Here is a 23,425-nt window from a genome sequence, read left to right as displayed (position 1 = left end):
CACGTATACACACACACACACACACACACAGTCCTGCTCGGCTTACCTGCGGTCGGCCCGGGGGCAGCAGTCCTTGGCACTGGAAACTGTGGCTGCCGGGCCTTTAAGGCCCGCAGGCCACAGCGTTCACTGTGTTCTCCTGCATTGAGCATCATCTGTGGGCGGAGCTACCGCCCGGCGTCCTGCTCGGTCGCACAGATGAAGGAGTCACAGTGCCAGCCAGCGACCCCCAGCACATCGCTTCCCTCCGGCGCTGTGTGGGCCCCATCTGCACCGTGACCTGATCAGTATGTGGGACATCACTCCCTCCCCGCCCCTCCCTGTCCCCCCTTGCGTGTGTGGGCCCCGCAGAGCCGTGTGTGTGGCCCCCGGAGCCGCGTGTGTGGGCCCCGCAGAGCAAGGTGTGTGTTTGTATGTATGCATGCAGCAGAGCAGTATGCGTGTCTATATGTATGTATATATGCAGCAGAGCAGTATGCGTGTCTGTATGTATGTATGTATATATGCAGCAGAGCAGTATGCGTGTCTGTATGTATGTATATATGCAGCAGAGCAGTATGCGTGTCTGTATGTACGCATGTATATATGCAGCAGAGCAGTATACGTGTCTGTATGTATGTATATATATATATGCAGCAGAGCAGTATACGTGTCTGTATGTATGTATGTATATATGCAGCAGAGCAGTATGCGTGTCTGTATGTATGTATATATGCAGCAGAGCAGTATGCGTGTCTGTATGTATGTATGTATATATGTAGCAGAGTAGTATGCGTGTCTGTATGTATGTATATATATATATGCAGCAGAGCAATATGCGTGTCTGTCTGTATGTATGCATGTATGTATGTATGCAGCAGAGCAGTATACATGTCTGTATGTATGTATATATGTAGCAGAGTAGTATGCGTGTCTGTATGTATATATATATGCAGCAGAGCAATATGCGTGTCTGTCTGTATGTATGCATGTATGTATGCAGCAGAGCAGTATGCGTGTCTGTATGTATGTATGTATATATGCAGCAGAGCAGTATGCGTGTCTGTATGCATGTATATATGCAGCAGAGCAGTATGCGTGTCTGTATGTATGTATGTATATATGTAGCAGAGTAGTATGCGTGTCTGTATGTATGTATATATATATATATGCAGCAGAGCAATATGCGTGTCTGTCTGTATGTATGCATGTATGTATATAGCAGAGCAGTATACGTGTCTGTATGTATGTATATATGTAGCAGAGTAGTATGCGTGTCTGTATGTATATATATATGCAGCAGAGCAATATGCGTGTCTGTATGTATGCATGTATGTATGCAGCAGAGCGGTATACGTGTCTGTATGTATGTATGTATATATGCAGCAGAGCAGTATGTGTGTCTGTATGTATGTATGTATATATGCAGCAGAGCAGTATGCGTGTCTGTATGTATGTATGTATATATGCAGCAGAGCAGTATGCGTGTATGTATGTATATAAGCAGCAGAGCAGTATGCGTGTCTGTATGTATGTATGTATGTATGTATGCAGCAGAGCAGTATATGTGTCTGTATGTATGTATGTATGTATGCAGAAGAGCAGTATGCGTGTCTGTATGTATGTATATATGCAGCAGAGCAGTATACGTGTATGTATGTATATATGCAGCAGAGCAGTATGCGTGTCTGTATGTATGTATGTATATATGTAGCAGAGTAGTATGCGTGTCTGTCTATATGTATGCATGTATGTATGCAGCAGAGCAGTATACGTGTCTGTATGTATGTATATATGTAGCAGAGCAGTATGCATGTCTGTATGTATGTATGTATGTATATATGCAGCAGAGCAGTATGCGTGTATGTATGTATATATGCAGCAGAGCAATATGCGTGTCTGTCTGTATGTATGCATGTATGTATGCAGCAGAGCAGTATACGTGTCTGTATGTATGTATAAATGTAGCAGAGCAGTATGCGTGCATGTATATATATATGCAGCAGAGCAGTATGCGTGTCTGTATATATGTATGTATATATGTAGCAGAGTAGTATGCGTGTCTGTATGTATGTATATATATATATGCAGCACAGCAATATGCGTGTCTGTCTGTATGTATGCATGTATGTATGCAGCAGAGCAGTATGCGTGTCTGTATGTATGCATATATGTATGCAGCAGAGCAGTATGCGTGTCTGTATGTATGCATGTATGTATGCAGCAGAGCAGTATACGTGTCTGTATGTATGTATGTATATATGCAGCAGAGCAGTATGCGTGTCTATATGTATGTATGTATATATGCAGCAGAGCAGTATGCGTGTCTATGTATGTATGTATATATGTAGCAGAGTAGTATGCGTGTCTGTATGTATGTATGTATATATGCAGCAGAGCAGTATGCGTGTCTATGTATGTATGTATATATGTAGCAGAGTAGTATGCGTGTCTGTATGTATGTATATATGCAGCAGAGCAGTATGCGTGTCTATGTATGTATGTATATATGTAGCAGAGTAGTATGCGTGTCTGTATGTATGTATATATATATGCAGCAGAGCAATATGCGTGACTGTCTGTATGTATGCATGTATGTATGCAGCAGAGCAGTATGTGTGTCTGTATGTATGCATGCAGAGCAGTATGCGTGTCTTTCTGTATGTATGTATGTATGCAGAAGAGCAGTATGCGTGTCTGTTTGTATGTATGTATGCATGTATGTATGCAGCAGAGCAGTATGCGTGTCTGTCTGTATGTATGTATGCAGCAGAGCAGTGTGTGTGTGTGTGTGTCTGTATGTATGTATGCAGCAGAGCAGTATGTGTGTGTCTGTCTATATGTATGTATGTAGCAGAGCAGTGTGTGTGTGTCTGTCTATATGTATGTATGCATGCAGAGGAGTATGTGTGTGTCTGTATGTATGTATGTATGCAGCATAGCAGTGTGTGTCTCTGTATGTATGCATGTATGATGTGTATCTATGTATGTCAGTGTATATGACTGTATAGATTTGTCTGTTTATATGTATTTTTGTGAGTTTGTCTTTAAATATGTATATGTACGTGTATGTATCTGTGTATGTGTGTGTGTCTGCGTGTTTATTGGGTCCACTGGGACTCTTCCGCCCGGGGCCCACAAAAACCTGGAGCCGGCCCTGCCTGCGGTGATGAAGTCCCGCCATCCCGACCTCAGCGCTGTCACTGTCCTTCATGGCCGCCGCTTGTCACATCACCTTCTCTCGCTTCCGACCCAAGACTGACTAGCGGTGACGTCACGGGCCTCTCGCGATTCTTGGCTGTGAAGGCGGTGGTCATTGAACTCAGTGACAGGGGCTGTCAGTGTGCTGGAGATCAGCGCAGGTAATGTACCTCGCTGACAGCAGCACTTGTCATCCCCTGCAGTGACCTGGGCTGACCCATTGATGTTAGCTCAGGTCACTGCACTGCTCTCCCAGCCAATGGGGAACATCCTGCTCTTCATTAACTGGGACAGTGTGGATCGTCATGGCAACCCCTTGGATTACACCAGACCTGGATTTGTTTTTCATTCTAATAAATTGGTTAAAGAGGGAATGTTTTGGGGAGTGTTTTTTCAAATAAAAATGTGTTTGTCGTCTATTTTTTTTTATTACTGACTGAGTTGGTGATGTCGGGTATCTGATAGACGCCTGACCTCACCAACCCCAGGGCTTAATGCCAGGTGACATTACACATCTGGTATTAACCCCATATATTACCCCGTTTGCCACCGCACCAGGGCGCGGGATGAGCTGGGGCGAAGCACCAGGATTGGCGCATCTAATGGATGCGCCACTTCTGGGGAGGCTGCGGCCTGCTATTTTTAGGCTGGGGAGAGTCCAATAACCATGGACCTCCCTAGTCTGAGAATATCAGGCCTCAGCTGTCTGCTTTACCTTGGCTGGTGATCCAATTTTGGGGGCCCCTTCCGTGTTTTTTTTTTTAATTATTTATTTAATTTAAAATAACAGCGTGGGGTGCCTTCAGTTTTGGATTACCAGCCAAGGTGAGGTTGGCAGCTGTGGCATGCAGGCTGCAGCCGTCTGCTTTACCCTAGCTGGCTACAAAACTAGGGGGAACCCTACGTCATTTTGTTTTCATTTTTTTGGCTAAATACAAAGCTAAGCACCCCTTAGTGCCACATGAAAGGCACCAAAGGGTGCTCCACTTTTTCTCCACTTTTTCTCCACTTTTTCTCCACTTTTTCTCCACTTTTTCTCCACTTTTTATCCATTTTTTTCTCCACTTTTTATCCATTTTTTTCTCCACTTTTTCTCCACTTTTTCTTCACTTTTTCTCCACTTTTTATCCATTTTTTCTCCACTTTTTCTCCACTTTTTCTCCGTTCTTTTTCTATAATCGGTCTACCCATTAGCTCTGCCATGCATACTGTAGCTCTACACCTATTGCACATGTTACTTTATGATTGACATCTTTTTCATACCAGAGCTGTCTAAGCCTACTCTGACCCCATATTTGTCATTACTATATTGTCCTTGTACTGTATTATGACATTTGTATCATGTGTTTCATTTCTTGCTGTGTTGCAATTTTTTTGCTACATCCCAATTGTACCTCTACATTGTTCGAGTTTATGTTATTGTTCTCTCACTCTTATGTGATACTGATTATTGTCATTTTTCATGATTACATGCAGATAAGTCCAATCTGACGAAGGCTCAGGCCGAAACGTCATTTGTAACTTGTTTTGGACAAAAACATATATGCTTATGAAAATTTTTTTTTTCTTAATACGGACCAATAAAGAGTGATTTTGCATTTCTATCCGTTGTGACTTACTGACTTAGTCTGGGAGATTTAGAGTGCCGAGGCTACTCACTAATTTTATCTATTATTACCTCTGAGCACCTATATACCAGTGAGCAGAGCTTCCTCTACAGTAGTTCTCCTGATTAGGCATGCCCTTACCTCATGAGCAGGGCATTGCAGCTTTGGTAGCAACCATTACGACATGGACTCTGCTGCTGTGGACCCGGGGAGAGTGAGTGCAGATTCATTGCACCCACACTCCTCACAAGAAGGGTCCGCACTCCTAGAAAATGGGGGATACGTTCCCTGAGTGTCTCCCCCCATATTCTAGATGGTCCAGAGTCATCGTGGGACCTCTTTATTTTTTTTCTTACAATAAATTGGTGAAAGAGGAAATGTTTTGGGGACTGTTTTTTCAAGTAAATTTCTTTTGTCGATTTTTTTTTTTTGTTAGTACTGACAGTTTATGATGTTGGGTATCTAATAGACGCCATAACATCACAAACTGCTGGGCTTGATTTCAGGTGACTTTACAGCTAGTATCAACTCGATTTATTACCCCGTTTGCCACTGCACCAGGGCACGGGATGAGCTGGGGTGAAGCGCCAGGATTGGCGCATCTAGTGGATGCGCCACGTCTGGGGTGCCTGCGGCCTGCTATTTTTAGGCTGTGAAAGCCCAATAACTATGTACCTTCCCACCCTGAGAATACCAGACCACAGCTGTCCGCTTTACCTTGGCTGGTGATCCAATTTGGGGGGGACCCTACTTTTATTGTGTAATTATTAATATTTATAAAATAATTATAAAAAAGAGCCTGAGGGGACCTCCACATTGGATCCCCAACCACGGTAAAGCTGCCAGCTGTGGTTTTCAGGCTACAGCCGTCTGCTTTACCCTAGCTGGCTATCAAAAATGGGGGGACCCAACGTCATTTTTTTTTTAACTATTTTTTAAATAGAAAAAATTAATGGGCTTCCCTGTATTTTGATTGCCAACCAAGGTAACGGCAGGCAGACTGGGGTGGCAACCCATAGCTGTCTGCTTTATCTGCGCTGAGAATCAAAAATACCGCGGAGCGCTACGTCATTTTTTTAAAGATTTATTTTTACAGCACTGTGATGTCCAGCAAGCAAAATACAGGGAAGCCCATTTTGTTTTTAGTTAATTAAATAAATAATTAAAAAAAATATATATGGGCTACTGCTGCATTTTTTGTATTGCTAGGTAAGGGTAATCCAAGCAGCTACTGGCTGCTAACCCCCACTGCTTGGTGTTACCTTCACTGGCAATGGAAAATGTGCTGCGGATTCCAATCCCCAGCTGCCTAGTTGTACCTGGCTGGACACAAAAATGGGGCGAAGCCTACGTCATTTGTTTTCTAATTATTTAATGAAATTCATGAAATAATAAAAAAAGGGCTTCCCTTTATTTTTGGTTCCCAGCCGGGTACAAATAGGCAACTGGGGGTTGGGGGCAGCCGTACCTGCCTGCTGTACCTGGCTAGCATACAAAAATATGGCGAAGCCCACATAATTTTTTCAGGGGGCAAAAAACTTCTGCATACAGTCCTGGATGGAGTATGCTGAGCCTTGTAGTTCTGCAGCTGCTGTGTGTCTGTATGGAGAAGAGCAGACAGCAGCTGCAGAACTACAAGGCTCAGCGTACTCCATCCAGGACTGTATGCAGAATTTTTTTGCCCAGCAAAAAAATGACGTGGGCTTCGCCATATTTTTGTATGCTAGCCAGGTACAGCAGGCAGCCACGGGCTGCCTCCAACCCCCAGTTGCCTATTTGTACCCGGCTGGGAACCAAAAATATAGGGAAGCCCGTTTTTTTTAATTATTTCACTTATTTCATGAAATAATTAAAAAACAAATGACGTTGGCTTCGCCCCATTTTTTGTGTCCAGCCGGGTACAACGAGGCAGCTGGGGATTGGAATCCGCAGCACAGGTTAGCCCGAGGTTTCTGGGCGCCTCTGCTGCGAATTTCAGTCCGCAGTCGTCCCAGAAAATGGCGCTCTCATAGAAGCGCCATCATCTGGCGCTGTATCCAACTCTTCCAACAGCCCTGAAGCCGGGTGGCTTGTTGGGTAATCATGAGTTAATACTGGCTTTGTTTTACTAGCCAGTATTAAGCCAGAGATTCTTAATGTCAGGCACGTTTGACCCGGCCATTAAGAATCTCCAATAAAGGGTTAAAAAAAAACACCACACAGAGAAAAAAATACTTTAATAGAAATAAATACACAGACACATTAGAGACTCCATCTTTATTACCCCCTGTCAGCCCTCCATGATCCTGCTCTTCTGTCTTCTTTCTTTCTAGTGTAGTAGTAGTGACGATTGTAGTGAGGATGAGGTTCACCAGCTCATCACTTGGAGCTGAGGAACCTCATCCTCACTACAATCCTCACTAGTGTAGTAGTAGTGACGATTGTAGTGAGGATGAGTTTACCCAGCTCATCACTTGGGGCTGAGGAACCTCATCCTCACTACAATCCTCACTAGTGTAGTAGTAGTGACGATTGTAGTGAGGATGAGTTTACCCAGCTCATCACTTGGGGCTGAGGAACCTCATCCTCACTACAATCATCACTAGTGTAGTAGTAGTGACGATTGTAGTGAGGATGAGTTTACCCAGCTCATCACTTGGGGCTGAGGAACCTCATCCTCACTACAATCATCACTAGTGTAGTAGTAGTGACGATTGTAGTGAGGATGAGTTTACCCAGCTCATCACTTGGGGCTGAGGAACCTCATCCTCACTACAATCCTCACTAGTGTATTAGTAGTGACGATTGTAGTGAGGATGAGTTTACCCAGCTCATCACTTGGGGCTGAGGAACCTCATCCTCACTACAATCCTCACTAGTGTAGTAGTAGTGACGATTGTAGTGAGGATGAGTTTACCCAGCTCATCACTTGGGGCTGAGAAACCTCATCCTCACTACAATCCTCACTACAATCGGGAAGAAGCGTGCAGCCTTCACTCCGTGAGTGATCAGTGCTGGCTGTCAGCGGTAACAGCGGTAACACTGACAGACGCGTTACCATAGCAATGGTGCTCTCGGAGCCGCGGTTAGCGGTGACGTCACCGCTAACTGCGTTGCTATGGCAACGGTGATCTCCGTTAATGACCGGCTGTGTCAGCCGGTCCCTAACGGAACGGGGAGTCGACCGTGTGCTAGAGCATGTCGCCGGAACACGGCGATACACATATGTGCACCGTGTACCGGAGAGATGCACTCGCAGGTCCTACATGACGCGTCATAGTCATGTGACCAGTCTGTAGCCAATGAGATAATAGCCACGTGACTGGTCACATGGCTATTTTGACGTCATGATAGGTCCTGCATTTCTGCTGGCAGTGCTGGTCACGGGGAGGATTCAGCGATCATCGGATGGAATAGCGGCAGGAGACAGAGTACAGGAGGGATCGCGGGGACCGGTAAGTGTTATGGCAATGTTTATTAACTGTTTGTGTACATTTATAATGCATTTTTATGTGTTTGTGATTGCCTCCCATTATAGCCTATTTGTTCGAGTTCGGTTCGTCGAAAGTTCGACGAACCGAACTCGAACGGGACCCCCGTTCGGCGAACCGACTCGAGCCGAACCGCGACCGGTTCGCTCATCTCTAGTCCTGGGTTCAATCCCCAGTGAAACCAATCTGTTCTTAGTGTTGAAATAATACGCTATCCAACTACAATATATGAAGTTCTTGGCTTTGTTGCCGAATGATGGGATGTTTTGGCTTCCATCCCCAACAGAGCTACAAATTTGTTTTTTTTTTCCCTGGCGGTCAAAACTCGTCTCTAATTGCCATTACTTTGCAGGCTTTCAAAGGTTTCATAGTGTAGTGGAAATCACGTCTGCTTTACACACAGAAGGTCCTGGGTTCAATCCCCAGTGAAACCCATGTGTTCTTGTGTTGAAATATTCCCCTTTCAACCTGCAGTATATAAAGTTCTTGGCTTTGTTGCCGAATAACTGTATGTTTTAGCTTCCATTACCAACAGAGCTACGAATTTGTTTTTTTTCCCCTGGCGGTCAAAACTCGTCTCTAATTGCCATTACTTTGCAGGATTTCAAAGGTTTCATAGTGTAGTGGTCATCACGTCTGCTTCACACGCAGAAGGTCCTGGGTTCAATCCCCAGTGAAACCAATCTGTTTTTGGTGTTGAAGTAATTTCCTATCGACTTGTAATATGTGAAATTCTTGGTTTCGTGTCCAAATGACAATACATTCTGGCTTCCATCACAAGGAGAACTACGATTTTGGGTTTCTTTTTTATTGACCATTTTAGCAGAAAACATAATCCCATATTATAAAAATCCTATTTGTTTCAAAATATATAGTTCCCATAAATACAAAAGCAAAAGACCAAACTATGGAGAAAAAAGTAACACATTCAATATAAACTTCAATTTAAGCAAAATCCCTTTGTAGGAATAAAACTGGTAAAATATGTAATAATAATTGTAAATGTTTCATTAACCAAAAATACTTTCCTTCAGCAATAAAAAGGCCCCGTCAGTCACAATTCTGCTCTGCTAGCCTATACACAGTAACTTATTGTCAGGTATCATAGTGTAGTGTTCATCATGTCTGCTTAACACGCAGAAGGTCCTGGGTTCAATCCCCAGTGAAACCAATCTGTTCTTAATGTTGAAATAATACGCTATCCAACTACAATATATGAAGTTCTCGGCTTTGTTGCCGTATGATGGGATGTTTTGGCTTCCATCACAAACAGAACTACAAATTATTATTTTTTTTTCCCCTGGCGGTCAAAACTCGTCTCTAAATGCCATTACTTTACAGGATTTCACAGGTTTCATAGTGGAGTCGTCATCACGTCTACCTCACACACAGAAGGTCCTGGGTTCAATCCCCAGTAAAAACAAGCCGTTTTCGCTGTTGAAGTAATTTGCTATCAACCTGTAACATATGAAATTCTTTGTTTTGTTGCCAACTGATAATATATTTTGGCTGTTATCACCAAGAGAACTACGATTTTGGGGGTTTTTTTTATTGACCATTTTAGCAGAAAACATAATCCCATATTATAAAAATCCTGTTTGTTTCAAAATATATAGTTCCTTTAAATACAAAAGCAAACAACTAAACTATGTGGAAAAAAGTAACACATTCAATGTAAACTTCCTTTTAAGCAAAATCCCTTTGTAGGAATAAAACTGGTAAAATATGTAATAAAATTTGTAAATGTTTCATTAACAAAAAATACTTTCCTTCAGCAATAAAAAGGCCCCGTCAGTGACAATTCTGCTCTGCTAGCCAATACACAGTAACTTTCCATCAGGTTTCATAGAGTAGTGGTCATCACGTCTGCTTAACACGCAGAAGGTCCTGCGTTCAATCCACAGTAAAACAAATCTGTTCTTGGTGTTAAAATAATTCTCAATTAAACTACAATATATGAAGTTCTTGGCTTTGTTGCCGAATAACGGGTTGTTTTAGCTTCCATGACCAACAGAGCTACGAATTTGTTTTTTTTCCCCTGGCGGTCAAAACTCGTCTCTAATTGCCATTACTTTGCAGGCTTTCAAAGGTTTCATAGTGTAGTGGTCATCACGTCTGCTTCACACGCTGAAGGTCCTGGGTTCAATCCCCAGTGAAACCAATCTGTTTTTGGAGTTGAAGTAATTTCTTATCGACTTGTAACATGTGAAATTCTTGGTTTCGTTGCCAAATGACAATACATTTTGGCTTCCATCACAAAGAGAACTACGATTTTGGGTTTCTTTTTTATTGACCATTTTAGCAGAAAACATAATCCCATATTATAAAAATCCTATTTGTTTCAAAATATATAGTTCCCATAAATACAAAAGCAAAAGACCAAACTATGGAGAAAAAAGTAACACATTCAATATAAACTTCAATTTAAGCAAAATCCTTTTGTAGGAATACAACTGGTAAAATATGTAATAATTATTGTAAATGTTTCATTAACCAAAAATACATTCCTTCGGCAATAAAAAGGCCCCGTCAGTCACAATTCTGCTCTGCTAGCCAATACACAGTAACTTTTCATCAGGTTTCATATTGTAGTGGTCATCACGTCTGCTTAACAGTCAAAACTCGTCTCTAAATGCCATTACTTTGCAGGTTTTCACAGGTTTCATAGTGGACTTGTCATCACGTCTACTTCACACGCAGAAGGTCCTGGGTTCAATCCCCAGTAAAAACTAGCTGTTATCGCTGTTGAAGTAATTTTCTATCAACCTGTAACATATGAAATTCTTTGTTTTGTTGCCAACTGATAATATATTTTGGCTTCCATCACCAAGAGAACTACGATTTTGGGTTTCTTTTTTATTGACCATTTTAGCAGAAAACATAATCCCATATTATAAAAATCCTGTTTGTTTCAAAATATATAGTTCCTTTAAATACAAAAGCAAACAACTAAACTATGTGGAAAAAAGTAACACATTCAATGTAAACTTCCTTTTAAGCAAAATCCCTTTGTAGGAATAAAACTGGTAAAATATGTAATAAAAATTGTAAATGTTTCATTAACCAAAAATACTTTCCTTCAGCAATAAAAAGGCCCCGTCAGTCACAATTCTGCTCTGCTAGCCAATACACAGTAACTTTCCATCAGGTTTCATAGAGTAGTGGTCATCACGTCTGCTTCACACGCTGAAGGTCCTGCGTTCAAACCCCAGTAAAACCAATCTGTTTTTGGTGTTGAAGTAATTTCCTATCGACTTGTAATATGTGAAATTCTTGGTTTCGTTGCCAAATGACAATACATTTTGGCTTCCATCACAAAGAGAACTACGATTTTGGGTTTCTTTTTTATTGACCATTTTAGCAGAAAACATAATCCCATATTATAAAAATCCTATTTGTTTCAAAGTATATAGTTCCCATAAATACAAAAGCAAAAGACCAAACTATGGAGAAAAAAGTAACACATTCAATATAAACTTCAATTTAAGCAAAATCCTTTTGTAGGAATACAACTGGTAAAATATGTAATAATTATTGTAAATGTTTCATTAACCAAAAATACATTCCTTCAGCAATAAAAAGGCCCCGTCAGTCACAATTCTGCTCTGCTAGCCAATACACAGTAACTTTTCATCAGGTTTCATATTGTAGTGGTCATCACGTCTGCTTAACAGTCAAAACTCATCTCTAAATGCCATTACTTTGCAGGTTTTCACAGGTTTCATAGTGGAGTTGTCATCACGTCTACTTCACACGCAGAAGGTCCTGGGTTCAATCCCCAGTAAAAACTAGCTGTTATCGCTGTTGAAGTAATTTTCTATCAACCTGTAACATATGAAATTCTTTGTTTTGTTGCCAACTGATAATATATTTTGGCTTCCATCACCAAGAGAACTACGATTTTTGGTTTCTTTTTTATTGACCATTTTAGCAGAAAACATAATCCCATATTATAAAAATCCTGTTTGCTTCAAAATATATAGTTCCTTTAAATACAAAATCAAACAACTAAACTTTGTGGAAAAAAGTAACACATTCAATGTAAACTTCCTTTTAAGCAAAATCCCTTTGTAGGAATAAAATTGGTAAAATATGTAATAAAAATTGTAAATGTTTCATTAACCAAAAATACTTTCCTTCAGCAATAAAAAGGCCCCGTCAGTCACAATTCTGCTCTGCTAGCCAATACACAGTAACTTTTCGTCAGGTTTCATAGTGTAGTGGTCATCACGTCTGCTGAACACGCAGAAGGTCCTGGGTTCATTCCCCAGTGAAACCAATATGTTCTTAGTGTTGAAATAATACGCTATTAAACTACAATATATGAAGTTCTTGGCTTTGTTGCCAAATAACGGGATGTTTTAGCTTCCATCACCAACAGAGCTACGAATTTGTTTTTTTTCCCCTGGCGGTCAAAACTCGTCTCTAATTGCCATTACTTTGCAGGATTTCAAAGGTTTCATAGTGTAGTGGTCATCACGTCTGCTTCACACGCAGAAGGTCCTGGGTTCAATCCCCAGTGAAACCAATCTGTTTTTGGTGTTGAAGTAATTTCCTATCGACTTGTAATATGTGAAATTCTTGGTTTCGTTGCCAAATGACAATACATTTTGGCTTCCATCACAAAGAGAACTACGATTTTGGGTTTCTTTTTTATTGACCATTTTAGCAGAAAACATAATCCCATATTATAAAAATCCTATTTGTTTCAAAATATATAGTTCCCATAAATACAAAAGCAAAAGACCAAACTATGGAGAAAAAAGTAAAACATTCAATATAAACTTCAATTTAAGCAAAATCCCTTTCTAGGAATAAAACTGGTAAAATATGTAATAATAATTGTAAATGTTTCATTAACCAAAAATACTTTCCTTCAGCAATAAAAAGGCCCCATCAGTCACAATTCTGCTCTGCTAGCCAATACACAGTAACTTTTCGTCAGGTTTCATAGTGTAGTGGTCATCACTAGAGTTCAGCGCGGTTTGTAGTTCGAGGTTCTCCAGTTCTAGGCTCGAGTGACTTTGGGGCCTGTTCTAGATCGAACTAGAACTCGAGCTTTTTTGCAAAAGCTCGGTAGTTCTAGAAACGTTCGAGAACGGTTCTAGCAGCAAAAAAACAGCTAATTCCTAGCTGGCTTTCCGCTGTAATAGTGTAAGTCACTCTGTGACTCACACTATTATGACATTTCAGTGTATAGTGTGCGTGAACAGCGCCTTCAGATCACTACTGTTTGTATAATGGCGATCGCCATTTTTTTTTTTTTTTATCCTTGTCTTCCTTCCCTAAGCGCGCGCGTCTTGTGGGGCGGGCCAGCATGTCAGCCAATCCCAGACACACACACAGCTAAGTGGACTTTTAGCCAGAGAAGCAACGGCATGTGTGATAGGATGTCCATGTCACATGTCCCTGCATTATAAAACCGGACATTTTCCTCCAGGACGCCATTATCTCTTCTGCGTCCTTGGTGTCAGTCATCACTTGCGAAGCTCCGTCCTGAGTCCTATCGCTGATACAGCTGTATGCGCTCCATACACAGCGCTGGACAGCATAGGGATAGCACTTTCCATCAGTCCTTTTAAGGGCTCGCACCGGCAGGGTCAGAGCCATAGGTGACAGGTCCTGAAAACAGGGACAGCGTCTGTGTAGCCAAGGTCAGGGATTTCGTCGCTCCATTTCCCCATTAGGAGGGAATAGAAAGACAGGCTTCCATTCCTCTACCCAGAGCCCCACAATCCTGGCACTGTACCCTCCTGTCCTCTGCACACTCCAACTCATTATAACTAAGCCATTATACTAGCAAACACTCAGTGTACCTAGTGGCATCCTAAACGTGGCTATTGGACATTTGTCTAGTCACACTAGTGCAAAGACATTTGCAGCACCTCTACCTGCATTGCACACTCCAACTCATTATAACTAAGCCATTATACTAGCAAACACTCAGTGTACCTAGTGGCATCCTAAACGTGGCTATTGGACATTTGTCTAGTCACACTAGTGCAAAGACATTTGCAGCACCTCTACCTGCATTGCACACTCCAACTCATTATAACTAAGCCATTATACTAGCAAACACTCAATGTACCTAGTGGCATCCTAAACGTGGCTATTGGACATTTGTCTAGTCACACTAGTGCAAAGACATTTGCAGCACCTCTACCTGCATTGCACACTCCAACTCATTATAACTAAGCCATTATACTAGCAAACACTCAGTGTACCTAGTGGCATCCTAAACGTGGCTATTTGACATTTGTCTAGTCACACTAGTGCAAAGACATTTGCAGCACCTCTACCTGCATTGCACACTCCAACTCATTATAACTAAGCCATTATACTAGCAAACACTCAGTGTACCTAGTGGCATCCTAAACGTGGCTATTGGACATTTGTCTAGTCACACTAGTGCAAAGACATTTGCAGCACCTCTACCTGCATTGCACACTCCAACTCATTATAACTAAACCATTATACTAGCAAACACTCAGTGTACCTAGTGGCATCCTAAACGTGGCTATTGGACTTTGCTATAGTCCCACTAGTGCAAAGACATTTGCAGCACCTCTACCTGCATTGCACACTCCAACTCATTATAACTAAGCCATTATACTAGCAATTTTTGCTGCCAGTTTAAGGGCCGTAGTTGCATTGTCAGGGATATTTATTCTTTATTATTCTGCTGTTAATAAAGCTAGACCACCACTGCAATCTACACCACCTCTCAATTTTTACTACCAGATTTTCAGTGCACAATCTTGTCGCAATCAACATGAGTGGCAAAATGACAGATGCTGGTGGAAAGGGGAAGAGGCGTGGTGGAAAAGGCAAAAAAGGTTTTGTACGTGGGGAAGGTGGCAAAGCTCCATTATCATCTGCTGAAGATAGACCATCTACCAGCAAAAGTAAGATGTCTACTACTTACCGTGGACAATCCGATGTGCTCCCTTTTTTACGGACACGAACAACAGGAACAAAGGTAGATGATGGCCAAAAAAGGAAAATGCTTGAATAGATCTCAAGTGGTCCAACAAGTGCCCTCTCAGCCACTTCAAGTACCGCATCCAAAAAACACCAGTCCTTTGAGTTGTCATCCCAATCAAACTTGATTTCTCCCAGCTCTGAAGTCTCCATCAGCCCTGCACAGTATGGTGGAACTGAGATGGCTGAGTCTGCAGAGCTGTTCAGTCACACTATAGCCTGGGAATCAGAGGTCTGCTCCCAAGCTACAGTGAGTACAGAACAGGAAATGGTCTGCAGTGATGCCCAGAACCTTTGTAACTCTGATTCAGGCCGTGAGGACAAAGTTTCTGAGCATAATGTTGACCCTTTGTCACAAACTGTAACACCTGTGGTTATAGACAATGAGGAACATACTGATGAAGATGAGACGCAGATACCCGATTGGGATGACAACTTAAATATTCGGTCAGGGCAAGAAGAGGTTCGGTCTGAGTGGGAGGGGAGTGCAAACACAACAATTGATGATGAAGTTCTAGATCCCACCTACTGTCAACCCACAGTCAGGCCCTTGAGGAGGTCAACAGAGGTGGTGGAGGAGGATGCAACTGATGACGAAGTTACCTTGCGCCTTCCTGGACAGAGTCGGAGTACTGGTAGCACGTCTACAACTGCATCCTCAGCCACCACTCTGCCTCTGAGCATTATTCGGGGTGGATCAACAGGTCGCATGGCCTCTAAGCCTTGCCTAGCCTGGTCCTTTTTTGACAAAGAAAAAGATCACCCAAATCATGTGATCTGTAAAATTTGTCATGGTTCTCTTAGTAGAGGTCAAAACCTCAGCTGTTTGACAACTTCTTGCATGAATCGTCACATGAATAAACATCATATGGCCCGGTGGGAAGCTCACCGTGCTGCAATGCGGCGTAGCGGAGCGAACCATCCACCGCCTGCCCCTTCCATGGCATCCGCGCGCTCTTCATCTTCTAGGACTGTGGGGACAGCTGTCACACCTGTTTTTCCACCCACAACTTCCACCACTGTAACCGCAACAGGCAGTTTGCTTGGTAGGTCGTCAGTTGGTTTGGAAGGGGAAACAAGTGAGTGTGTACAGCAATCTCAGACATCGATAGCACCAACGTTGGATGAAGGCAACATCATGTCTCCGCCTGCACTTTCCTCACAAACCTGCATTTTTCCAGGGACACCCTACTCAACACCGTCTACACACAGCAGCCAGATCTCTGTCCCTCAGATGTGGTCAAATAAAAGGCCACTTCCTGCGACCCATGACAAAGCTAAGAGGTTGACTCTATCCCTCTGTAAGCTGTTGGCTACCGAAATGCTGCCTTTCCGCCTAGTGGACACACAGGATTTTAGAGACCTTATGTCTGTCGCTGTGCCCCAGTACCAGATGCCTAATCGCCACTACTTCTCTAAGAAAGGTGTGCCCGCGCTACACCAGCATGTCGCACACAACATCACCGCTTCCTTGAGAAACTCTGTGTGTGAACGGGTGCATTTCACCACCGACACTTGGACCAGTAAGCATGGACAGGGACGTTACATGTCGCTGACTGGGCACTGGGTAACTATGGTGATAGATGGTGAAGGGTCTGCTGCACAAGTCTTGCCGTCCCCACGACTTGTGTGTCAATCCTCTGTCTGTCCAAGTTCCGCCACTGCTTCTGCATCCTTCACCTCATCTGGGTCCTCCACCTCCGCCCCTAGCCTGCCTGGTCAGGCCACCAGCGTTCTCACTGCGCAGAAGGAATCACGCACCCATCATTACTATACTGGCAGCAGAGCGCAACGGCATCAGGCGGTCTTTAGCTTGACATGTCTTGGTAATAAGAGTCACACAGCTGAGGAGTTGTGGTCAGCTCTGCGGTCCGAGTTTAATAAATGGTTGTCTCCACTCAACCTGCAGCCTGGTAAGGCCGTGTGCGACAATGCTGCAAACCTGGGTGCGGCCCTTCGCCTGGGCAAGGTGACACACGTACCTTGTATGGCTCACGTGTTGAACCTTGTCGTGCAGCAATTTTTAACACACTATCCCGGCCTAGATGGCCTTCTGAACAGGGCCCGAAAACTGTCTGCTCACTTCCGCCATTCAAGCGCCGCAGCAGAGCGACTTGCATCGCTCCAGAAGTCTTTCGGCCTGCCGGTTCATCGCCTGAAATGCGATGTGGCGACACGCTGGAATTCAACTCTCCACATGTTACAGCGACTGTGGCAGCACCGCCGAGCCCTGGTGCAATACGTCATGACGTATAGCCTGGGCCAACGAGATGCAGAGGTGGGTCAGATCACCCTGATGGAGTGGTCTCAGATCAAGGACCTATGCACCCTTCTGCACAGTTTCGACATGGCGACGAATATGTTTAGCGCTGACAATGCCATTATCAGCATGACGATTCCAGTCATTTACATGCTGGAGCAGACGCTAAATACTATTCGGAGTCAGGGGGTGGGACAACAGGAAGAGGATGAACTACAGGAGGATTCATATGCGCAAGACACAACAACATCACCAAGGTCCAGACGTTCATCATCACCAAGGCGCCAGGCATGGGACCATGGGGGACAGGGATCAACAAGGGCGCATGTTAGCAGGCGAGATGTTGAGGAAGGTGCAGGAGAACATGAAGAAATGGAGGACGAACTGTCCATGGACATAGAAGACTCAGCAGATGAGGGAGACCTTGGTCAAATTTCAGTTGAAAGAGGTTGGGGGGAGATGTCAGAGGAAGAAAGAACGGTTAGCACCTCTATGCCACAAACACAGCGTGGACTTGGTCCGCATGGCTGCGCCAGACACATGAGCGCCTTCTTGTTGCACTACCTCCAACATGACCCTCGTATTGTCAAAATTAGAAGTGATGATGACTACTGGCTTGCCACACTATTAGATCCCCGGTACAAGTCCAAATTTTGTGACATAATTCCAGCCATAGAAAGGGACGCACGTATGCAGGAGTATCAGCAGAAGCTGTTACTCGATCTTAGATCGGCTTTTCCTCCAAACAACCGTGCAGGTGCTGGGAGTGAATCTCCCAGTTGTAACTTGACAAACATGGGACGGTCTCGTCATCTTCAACAGTCTACCCGTACCAGTAGGACCGTATCTGGTGCTGGTAACAGCAATTTTTTGGAATCTTTTCATAATTTTTTTAAACCCTCTTTTGTAAGGCCACCAGAGACAACAAGTCTGACACATAGTCAACGGCTGGAGAGGATGATACAGGAGTATCTCCAAATGAACATCGATGCCATGACTTTGCAAATGGAGCCTTGCTCCTTTTGGGCTTCAAATCTAGAAAAATGGCCAGAGCTCTCCAGTTACGCCTTGGAGATTTTGTCGTGTCCAGCTGCCAGCGTTGTCTCTGAACGTGTCTTCAGTGCTGCTGTGTGTGTGCTGACAGATAAGCGCACGCGTCTGTCCAGTGACAATGTGGACAGACTGACGTTCATCAAAATGAACAAGTCATGGATCCAGAAGGAATTTACTACCCCTGTGTCATCCTGGGGAGAGTAAATGCTTGTGGATTTAAAATGTGCTTGATGCAAACCAAAACATCCTGTTTGCAACTAAGGCACAACTGCTGCCACTGATGGGGTGTGTGTGTGTGTGTGTGGCCCAATTTTTTTAAAAAAGGGAGGCTCCGCTTGGAGTAACCCTTGCTTACATTGTTTTTAAAAGAAGCCAAGATGAACAAGTCATGGTTCAGCAAAGACTTTGCTACCTACCCTGGTGTCATCCTGGGGACGGATAACAATGGCGCATTTTTGAATGTGCTTGATGCAAATCTAGCTGTGAAGTGTACAACTAGGGCACAAGTGCTGCCACTGAATGGGTGGGTGTGTGTGGGGCACAATTTTTGGAAAAAAAGGGAGGCTCTGCTTGGAGTAACCCTTGCTTGATGTGTTTTTAAAAGAAGCCAAGATGAACAAGTCATAGTTCAGCAAAGACTTGGCTACCTACCCTGGTGTTATCCTGGGGACGGATAACAATGGCGTATTTTTGAATGTGCTTGATGCAAATCTAGCTGTGAAGTGTACAACTAGGGCACAAGTGCTGCCACTGAATGGGTGGGTGTGTGTGGGGCACAATTTTTGGAAAAAAAGGGAGGCTCCGCTTGGAGTAACCCTTGCTTGATGTGTTTTTAAAAGAAGCCAAGATGAACAAGTCATGGTTCAGCAAAGACTTTGCTACCTACCCTGGTGTCATCCTGGGGACGGATAACAATGGCGTATTTTTGAATGTGCTTGATGCAAATCTAGCTGTGAAGTGTACAACTAGGGTACAAGTGCTGCCACTGAATGGGTGGGTGTGTGTGGGGCACAATTTTTGGAAAAAAAGGGAGGCTCCGCTTGGAGTAACCCTTGCTTGATGTGTTTTTAAAAGAAGCCAAGATGAACAAGTCATGGTTCAGCAAAGACTTTGCTACCTACCCTGGTGTCATCCTGGGGACGGATAACAATGGCGTATTTTTGAATGTGCTTGATGCAAATCTAGCTGTGAAGTGTACAACTAGGGCACAAGTGCTGCCACTGAATGGGTGGGTGTGTGTGGGGCACAATGTTTTGAAAAAAAGGGAGGCTCCGCTTGGAGTAACCCTTGCTTGATGTGTTTTTAAAAGAAGCCAAGATGAACAAGTCATGGTTCAGCAAAGACTTTGCTACCTACCCTGGTGTCATCCTGGGGACGGATAACAATGGCGTATTTTTGAATGTGCTTGATGCAAATCTAGCTGTGAAGTGTACAACTAGGGCAGAAGTGCTGCCACTGAATGGGTGGGTGTGTGTGGGGCACAATTTTTGGAAAAAAAGGGAGGCTCCGCTTGGAGTAACCCTTGCTTGATGTGTTTTTAAAAGAAGCCAAGATGAACAAGTCATGGTTCAGCAAAGACTTTGCTACCTACCCTGGTGTCATCCTGGGGACGGATAACAATGGCGTATTTTTGAATGTGCTTGATGCAAATCTAGCTGTGAAGTGTACAACTAGGGCACAAGTGCTGCCACTGAATGGGTGGGTGTGTGTGGGGCACAATTTTTGGAAAAAAAGGGAGGCTCCGCTTGGAGTAACCCTTGCTTGATGTGTTTTTAAAAGAAGCCAAGATGAACAAGTCATGGTTCATCAAAGCCTTTGCTACCTACCCTGGTGTCATCCTGGGGACGGATAACAATGGCGTATTTTTGAATGTGCTTGATGCAAATCTAGCTGTGAAGTGTACAACTAGGGCACAAGTGCTGCCACTGAATGGGTGGGTGTGTGTGGGGCACAATTTTTGGAAAAAAAGGGAGGCTCCGCTTGGAGTAACCCTTGCTTGATGTGTTTTTAAAAGAAGCCAAGATGAACAGAGCTGGGATCAGGAAACACTTTGCTACCTACCCCGGTGTCATCCTGGGGACGGATAACAATGGTGTATTTTTGAATGTGCTTGATGCAAATCTAGCTGTGAAGTGTACAACTAGGGCACAAGTGCTGCCACTGAGTGGGTGTGTGTGGGGCACAATTTTTTGAAAAAAAGGGAGGCTCCGCTTGGAGTAACCCTTGCTTGATGTGTTTTTAAAAGAAGCCAAGATGAACAAGTCATGGTTCAGCAAAGACTTTGCTACCTACCCTGGTGTCATCCTGGGGACGGATAACAATGGCGTATTTTTGAATGTGCTTGATGCAAATCTAGCTGTGAAGTGTACAACTAGGGCACAAGTGCTGCCACTGAATGGGTGGGTGTGTGTGGGGCACAACTTTTGGAAAAAAAAAGAGGCTCCGCTTGGAGTAACCCTTGCTTGATGTGTTTTTAAAAGAAGCCAAGATGAACAGAGCTGGGATCAGGAAACACTTTGCTACCTACCCCGGTGTCATCCTGGGGACGGATAACAATGGCGTATGTTTGAATGTGCTTGATGCAAATCTAGCTGTGAAGTGTACAACTAGGGCACAAGTGCTGCCACTGAGTGGGTGTGTGTGGGGCACAATTTTTTGAAAAAAGGGAGGCTCCGCTTGGAGTAACCTTGCGGTGTTTTACATGATTTCAGAAGGGCGTGCCATGCCTATATCTGTGTGTCCTCCTCTTTTTCCTTGTCCAGCTGTTTTGTTTTCGCATGAGTATATGTCCTTGTCACTTTCCCATGTGTTTGTGTTGTGTTGTGAGTTGTTTGTCACCTTTTGAACACCTTTGAGGGTGTTTTCTAGGTGTTTTTATGTGTTTATGAATGCCTGCCATTGTTTCCTATGCAGTTCGAGTTCGGTTCGTCGAACGTTCGACGAACCGAACTCAAACGGGACCCCCGTTCGGCGAACCGACCTCGAGCCGAACCGGGACCGGTTCGCTCATCTCTAGTCATCACGTCTGCTTAACACGCAGAAGGTCCTGGGTTCAATCCCAGTGAAACCAATCTGTTCTTAGTTTTGAAATCATACACTATCCAACTACAATATATGAAGTTCTCGGCATTGTTGCCGAATGACGGTATGTTTTGGCTTCCATCAAAAACAGAACTACAAATTATTTTTTTTTTTTCCCCTGGCTGTCAAAACTCGTCTCTAAATGCCATTACTTTTCAGGATTTCACAGGTTTCATAGTGGAGTGGTCATCACGTCTACTTCACATGCTGAAGGTTCTGTGTTCAATCCCCAGTAAAAACAAGCCGTTTTCGCTGTTGAAGTAATTTGCTATCAACCTGTAATATATGAAATTCTTGGTTTTGTTGCCAACTGATAATATATTTTGGCTTCCCTCACCAAGAGAACTACGATTTTGGGTTTCTTTTTTATTGACCATTTTAGCAGAAAACATAATCCCATATTATAAAAATCCTGTTTGTTTCAAAATATGTAGTTCCTTTAAATACAAAAGCAAACAACTAAACTATGTGGAAAAAAGTAACACATTCAATGTAAACTTCCTTTTAAGCAAAATCCCTTTGTAGGAATAAAACTGGTAAAATATGTAATAAAAATTGTAAATGTTTCATTAACCAAAAATACTTTCCTTCAGCAATAAAAAGGCCCCGTCAGTCACAATTCTGCTCTGCTAGCCAATACACAGTAACTTTCCATCAGGTTTCACAGAGTAGTGGTCATCACGTCTGTTTAACACGCAGAAGGTCCTGCGTTCAATCCCCAGTAAAACCAATCTGTTCTTGGTGTTGAAATAATACTCAATTAAACTACAATATATGAAGTTCTTGGCTTTGTTGCCGAATGATGGGATGTTTTGGCTTCCATCCCCAACAGAGCTACGAATTTGTTTTTTTTTTCCCTGGCGGTCAAAACTCGTCTCTAATTGCCATTACTTTGCAGGCTTTCAAAGGTTTCATAGTGTAGTGGAAATCACGTCTGCTTTACACGCAGACGGTCCTGGGTTCAATCCCCAGTGAAACCCGTGTGTTCTTGGTGTTGAAATAATCCCCTATCAACCTGCAGTATAATAAGTTCTTGGCTTTGTTGCCGAATAACGGGAAGTTGTTCCTCAGATATGTGGACGACATATTCATGGTGTGGGATGGTACAGAGGAGGAGTTCACAGGTTTTGTCACCTACCTTAATAGTACAAACACCATGAATATGTCGTTTACATCATGTTTTGGAGGCAACGTTATAACATTTTTGGATATAGAGGTAGAAGTGAAAGAAGGGTTAATATTGACAAGGATGTATAGGAAACCAACTGCCTCTAACTCGTTACTGCACTTTCAGAGTGCCCACCCCACTCATACTAAAGTAGCTTTACCCTACTCTCAGTTTTTGAGACTAAGGAGGATCAATAATGTAAAAGAGATTTTTGAAGAACAAGCTGGGGATTTAAGATCAAGGTTATTGGCACGGGGTTACCCTAGTACATTAATTGATTCTGCGTATGAGAAGGCGTGTTCTGAGAGTTCTGAAAATCTATGGGTCAGCCAATCTTCTGGTATTGGAAAATTGTCACATAGTCAGGCAAAGGCAAAAAAGGTGAGAAAAACGAACAATGCCGTAAATAGGTTTATGTTCAGTTTTAGGTTTGGCCCCTTAGATGGAGTAATAAAAAAAGCCATAAAAAAGAATTGGCATATCCTTGCCAACGACCCGGATCTAAAGAGTATGACAGATGCAGGACCCCTAGTCTCTTATAGACGGTGTAATAATTTGAGAGATCTGCTGGTGAAAAACAGGGTGACCTGTCAGTCCACATGGCTCGAGAAATGTTCGCCCGTTG

The 23,425-nt window shown here is 43.3% G+C and overlaps 3 non-coding genes across 3 annotated transcripts; all 3 read left to right on the top strand.

The window, feature by feature from the left end:
* Positions 1 to 8,866: 8,866 nt before the first annotated feature.
* On the top strand, positions 8,867 to 8,939 carry TRNAV-CAC (transfer RNA valine (anticodon CAC)). The gene has a single exon. It is a non-coding gene; the product is annotated as a tRNA-Val (tRNA).
* A 3,773-nt stretch (positions 8,940 to 12,712) lies between these two features.
* TRNAV-CAC (transfer RNA valine (anticodon CAC)) lies at positions 12,713 to 12,785 on the top strand. The gene has a single exon. It is a non-coding gene; the product is annotated as a tRNA-Val (tRNA).
* A 9,754-nt stretch (positions 12,786 to 22,539) lies between these two features.
* TRNAV-UAC (transfer RNA valine (anticodon UAC)) lies at positions 22,540 to 22,612 on the top strand. The gene has a single exon. It is a non-coding gene; the product is annotated as a tRNA-Val (tRNA).
* The last annotated feature ends 813 nt before the right edge of the window (positions 22,613 to 23,425 follow it).

This window comes from Anomaloglossus baeobatrachus, chromosome 2 (genome assembly GCF_048569485.1).
Source record: "Anomaloglossus baeobatrachus isolate aAnoBae1 chromosome 2, aAnoBae1.hap1, whole genome shotgun sequence".
In the NCBI taxonomy this organism is placed as follows: domain Eukaryota; kingdom Metazoa; phylum Chordata; class Amphibia; order Anura; family Aromobatidae; genus Anomaloglossus; species Anomaloglossus baeobatrachus.
This window is presented reverse-complemented; position numbering and strand designations above follow the sequence as displayed.